At 43.5% G+C, this 6000-nt stretch overlaps 1 protein-coding gene across 5 annotated transcripts in view; it reads left to right on the top strand.

The window, feature by feature from the left end:
• The window catches only part of nedd9 (neural precursor cell expressed, developmentally down-regulated 9), a 34599-nt gene that overhangs the window by 9044 nt on the left and 19555 nt on the right, over window positions 1–6000 (top strand). The window lies entirely within an intron of this gene.

Genomic DNA, 6000 nt, shown 5'->3' with positions numbered 1-6000 from the left:
TGTGTAGACCTGTGTGTAGTACTGTGTGTAGACCTGTGTGTAGTACTGTGTGTAGACCTGTGTGTAGTACTGTGTGTAGACCTGTGTGTAGTACTGTGTGTAGACCTGTGTGTAGACCTGTGTGTAGTACTGTGTGTAGTACTGTGTGTAGACCTGTGTGTAGTACTGTGTGTAGTACTGTGTGTAGACCTGTGTGTAGACCTGTGTGTAGTACTGTGTGGTGTAGTACCTGTGTGTAGTACCTGTGTGTAGACTGTAGTGTAGTACTGGTGTTACCTGTGTATAGACCTGTGTGTAGTACTGTGTGTAGACCTGTTGTGTAGACCTGTGTTGTAGTACTGGTGTGAGTACCTGTGGGTAGTACCTGTGTTAGACCTGTTGTTAAGACCTGTGTGTAGTACTGGGAGGTGTGTGTAGACCTGTGTGTAGACCTGTGTGTATTACTGTGTGTGTAGAACCGGTGTTGTAGGACCTGTGTGTAGTACTGTGTGTAGTACTGTTGTGTAGACCTGTGTGTAGTACCTGTGTGTAGTACTGTGTGTAGACCGTGGTGTGTAGACCTGTGTGTAGTACTGTGTGTTAGTACCTGTGGTAGTACGTGTGTAGACTGTGTGTAGTACTGTGTGTAGACCTGTGTGTAGACCTGTGTGTAGACCTGTGTGTAGTACTGTGTGTAGTACTGTGTGTAGACCTGTGTGTAGTACTGTGTGTAGACCTGTGTGTAGACCTGTGTGTAGTACTGTGTGTAGTACTGTGTGTAGACCTGTGTGTAGACCTGTGTGTAGACCTGTGTGTAGTACTGTGTGTAGACCTGTGTGTAGACCTGTGTGTAGTACTGTGTGTAGAACTGTGTGTAGACCTGTGTGTAGTACTGTGTGTAGACCTGTGTGTAGTACTGTGTGTAGTACTGTGTGTAGACCCTGTGTGTAGTACCTGTGTGGTAACCTGTGTGTAGTACTGTGTGTAGACCTGTGTGTAGACCTGTGTGTAGTACTGTGTGTAGACCTGTGTGTAGACCTGTGTGTAGTACTGTGTGTAGTACTGTGTGTAGTACTGTGTGTAGACCTGTGTGTAGTACTGTGTGTAGACCTGTGTGTAGTACTGTGTGTAGTACTGTGTGTAGACCTGTGTGTAGTACTGTGTGTAGTACTGTGTGTAGACCTGTGTGTAGTACTGTGTGTAGACCTGTGTGTAGTACTGTGTGTAGACCTGTGTGTAGACCTGTGTGTAGTACTGTGTGTAGTACTGTGTGTAGACCTGTGTGTAGTACTGTGTGTAGACCTGTGTGTAGACCTGTGTGTAGTACTGTGTGTAGTACTGTGTGTAGACCTGTGTGTAGTACTGTGTGTAGACCTGTGTGTAGACCTGTGTGTAGTACTGTGTGTAGACCTGTGTGTAGTACTGTGTGTAGTACTGTGTGTAGACCTGTGTGTAGTACTGTGTGTAGTACTGTGTGTAGACCTGTGTGTAGTACTGTGTGTAGTACTGTGTGTAGACCTGTGTGTAGTACTGTGTGTAGACCTGTGTGTAGTACTGTGTGTAGTACTGTGTGTAGACCTGTGTGTAGTACTGTGTGTAGACCTGTGTGTAGACCTGTGTGTAGTACTGTGTGTAGACCTGTGTGTAGACCTGTGTGTAGTACTGTGTGTAGACCTGTGTGTAGACCTGTGTGTAGTACTGTGTGTAGACCTGTGTGTAGTACTGTGTGTAGACCTGTGTGTAGTACTGTGTGTAGACCTGTGTGTAGTACTGTGTGTAGACCTGTGTGTAGTACTGTGTGTAGACCTGTGTGTAGTACTGTGTGTAGTACTGTGTGTAGTACTGTGTGTAGACCTGTGTGTAGTACTGTGTGTAGACCTGTGTGTAGACCTGTGTGTAGTACTGTGTGTAGACCTGTGTGTAGTACTGTGTGTAGACCTGTGTGTAGTACTGTGTGTAGACCTGTGTGTAGTACTGTGTGTATAACAGTATAGAAGTGAGTGTAGTACTGTGTGTAGTACTGTGTGTAGTACTGTGTGTAGACCTGTGTGTAGTACTGTGTGTAGTACTGTGTGTATAACAGCATAGAAGTGAGTGTAGTACTGTGTGTAGTACTGTGTGTAGTACTGTGTGTAGTACTGTGTGTAGTACTGTGTGTATAACAGCATAGAAGTGAGTGTAGTACTGTGTGTAGTACTGTGTGTAGTACTGTGTGTAGTACTGTGTGTAGTACTGTGTGTAGTACTGTGTGTATAACAGCATAGAAGTGTGTGTAGTACTGTGTGTATAACAGCATAGAAGTGTGTGTAGTACTGTGTGTAGTACTGTGTGTAGTACTGTGTGTAGTACTGTGTGTATAACAGCATAGAAGTGTGTGTAGTACTGTGTGTAGTACTGTGTGTAGTACTGTGTGTAGTACTGTGTGTATAACAGCATAGAAGTGAGTGTAGTACTGTGTGTAGTACTGTGTGTAGTACTGTGTGTAGTACTGTGTGTATAACAGCATAGAAGTGTGTGTAGTACTGTGTGTATAACAGCATAGAAGTGTGTGTAGTACTGTGTGTAGTACTGTGTGTAGTACTGTGTGTAGTACTGTGTGTAGTACTGTGTGTATAACAGCATAGAAGTGTGTGTAGTACTGTGTGTAGTACTGTGTGTAGTACTGTGTGTAGTACTGTGTGTAGTACTGTGTGTATAACAGCATAGAAGTGTGTGTAGTACTGTGTGTAGTACTGTGTGTAGTACTGTGTGTAGTACTGTGTGTATAACAGCATAGAAGTGTGTGTAGTACTGTGTGTAGTACTGTGTGTAGTACTGTGTGTAGTACTGTGTGTATAACAGCATAGAAGTGTGTGTAGTACTGTGTGTAGTACTGTGTGTAGTACTGTGTGTAGTACTGTGTGTATAACAGTATAGAAGTGAGTGTAGTACTGTGTGTAGTACTGTGTGTAGTACTGTGTGTAGACCTGTGTGTAGTACTGTGTGTATAACAGTATAGAAGTGAGTGTAGTGTGTAAGTTTATCATAAGTGATCTGCAGAAAATTGGTTGTTTCTGAAACCCTCACATCTCTTCTCTTCTCTTCTCTTCTCTTCTCTTCTCTTCTCTTCTCTTCTCTTCTCTTCTCTTCTAATCTCTTCTCTTCTCCTCTTCTCTTCTCTTCTCTTCTAATCTCTTCTCTTCTCTTCTCTTCTAATCTCTTCTCTTCTCCTCTTCTCTTCTCTTCTTATCTCTTCTCTTCTCTTCTTATCTCTTCTCTTCTCTTCTCTTCTTATCTCTTCTCTTCTCTTCTCTTCTCTTCTTATCTCTTCTCTTCTCTTCTCTTCTCTTCTTATCTCTTCTCTTCTCTTCTCTTCTCTTCTCTTCTTATCTCTTCTCTTCTCTTCTCTTCTCTTCTCTTCTCTTCTCTTCTCTTCTCTTCTCTTCTCTTCTCTGTGATTATAAGTCCTGGTGCAGTAAGTACATATCCTCCAGCTGTGGAGATGGAGATAAGTAATGAGACTATTGGAGGTGACACTGAGTCTTGTGGAGCAGAAAAGGCTGTAGATTGTCTCAGCTCCTGAGTGATGCTCTGTCTGTGGAATAAAATTTCACTTTCTATGAAAAGAATGCAGTAGATTTGGGATCATGACCCGTCAGCCCGCTCACATCTTGTCCCAGAGAGACTACATCACACAATAGACTACAGCTAAGAGATTTCAGTAGTCTGTGTAGTGTTTTAGATATATCCAGCAAAATCACTGAATTTCTAAACCAACTACACAAATAGTGTAATGTCACCTCCATCTGAAGTCTAAAACCCTAGACACTCCAGTGCCTGGAAACACAGCGTGAAGAATGTGGGGTCTGGATCTTCATGCTAGGGAGGAGGAGGAGGAGGAGGAGGACCCTTTCATTTCCATTGGCTTCAGAGGGGATGGGAAGCTTCACTTCCTACTATGGTGTGAGGCCTGAGCTGCTGATGAATGGAATGCCTTTGTCTGCTTCACACTATCTGGAGAATGTGGGGTAGTTGGCAGGAGATGAAGGGTTTAGCTTAGGTTTGCTTTCTTTTACTGTACTGTAGCATGTCTGTCTCTCTCTCTCTCTCTCTCTCTCTCTCTCTTTATCTATCTATCTATCTATCTATCTATCTATCTCTCTTTCTCTCTCTTTCTATCTATTTCTCCCTTTCTCTCTCTCTTTCTGTATCTCTCTCTGTCCCTCTCTCCCTCTCTCTCTCTATCTCTCTCTCTTTCTCTCTCTCTCACTCTCTCTCTCTATCTCTCTCTTTCTCTCTATCTCTCTCTCTTGCTCTCTCTCTCTCTCTCTTTCTCTGTTGAAGAAAAAAAGAATCTTGAAGATTTGTTAATAGATGTATGTGCTTTGGGCTCTGTGTCATCAGGCAAACAAATGCTTCCAAACCTAAAATACTAGTTCTTTCAGGCTCAGTGCAAAACAGCTCAGTCATCACCCTTTTCATGTTTACACACTCATCCCTGGACTGGACTGTGTTGCTCTCACCATTTCACTCGAGGCTCCAGCCCTTGACATTAGTCAGAATTGTAGTTGTAACTGTAAGGTTTGGTTCATTCCCTGATTCATTCATTCATCTTTATCAGCTGTTGGATCTGTGGAAAGAAACCAAAGAAAACACAGAGCACAGGATTGATGTTCAGATGAAATGTGAATATCAGGGCTGAATAATGAGTGACTCGGCACTGCAGTCTAATGTGAGCAGGTTTAACACTATGAAGTACCTAATAAATGCTCTCTGCTTGGATGGCTGTTAGAACAGTGCGATGTAAGAAATTGTGCAGTGGCTTGTGACTTAGATACACATCTTATTACCAAGACCAAGAAAAGGTGGTCTTTACAATCCAGATATCTGGCACTGTCTTCTTTCAGTCTCATCCAATCTTAAACCTTGTATGGAAGTGCACATACATGCAGTATGGAGAACCAATCAGATAATAGCCTTCATGGGGAACCAGAAAACATGATCACGTATGCCCCTTTACCACCGAGGCAGTTTGAGTGCAGGTTCGGAGCCTAATTTAGAACCAGTTCTTTCTATTTCGACCGCCAACGCACCGGCACTGAACCAGGAAAAGTGGTTCTTAAGTAGCACCAAAATGTCGCTGGTCTAGACTTAAGAACTGCTTGTGTTAGGGGCTGTGGGCGGGGCTGTGGGTGGGGATACCGTTAGTGCATTTGATAACGTACCTTAAGTATACTAATGTTTAATACACTTTTACTTTACTACAATATGATCAGTTATCAGCACACATGATAGTAGGTAGCTACATGCTAAGGCTAACTTTTTTCAGTGTTAATGATAAAATAACGTTAAGTACTTTCTCCATCACAACCTCCGTTTATACAGATTACACAGAGCCGCACGTACACGTCGGATTCGCCGCGTTTGGGTGTTAATGTAGGTTCACAAAGTCATGAGCATTAACAGTAAAGTAACATCCACCATTGTTGTTGTTGTGTTTGTTGCTGCTGCGCTAACGTTGCTGTGTAACGTGACACGTATACAGTGACGTCACACTCGGCGCTGTGATGCTCTCTAACTGATGGAAAGGCAAACTGGTTCTTAGAAGGTTCTCCAGTGGAACCACAGCTTCCCACGGTCCACAGAGGTCAGCTGCAGTTCACACTGTGCTCATATGATCTCCAGCAGGTGCACAGGTGTGCAGTGAGATTCTTCCTGCCAGCTCTTAATCCCTACAGGCACCAAGGCCTCCAACTCTTTAACAGCCAGGGTGACTTTAGAGTCGGGATTTATGCTTTATAGCTCGTTGCAGCATGACATCTGCTGGACTTTAGAATGTTCTGACAAGTTTTCCCTTCACTAAGAGAGAGGCCCCCACCCCCACAACACACACACACACACACACACTCATTCTCAGCCACTCGCCACTCACACCACCTCTGTTCATGCTTGCATAATCGTGGTAGAAATAGCTTCATGACCACAACGAAGAGTAGTTAGGCGAACCAATGTTCTGGGATTCTTTTTTCCTCCTTTCCCTTT

The sequence above is a fragment of the Tachysurus fulvidraco genome, chromosome 24 (genome assembly GCF_022655615.1).
Source record: "Tachysurus fulvidraco isolate hzauxx_2018 chromosome 24, HZAU_PFXX_2.0, whole genome shotgun sequence".
NCBI lineage: Eukaryota > Metazoa > Chordata > Actinopteri > Siluriformes > Bagridae > Tachysurus > Tachysurus fulvidraco.
This window is presented reverse-complemented; position numbering and strand designations above follow the sequence as displayed.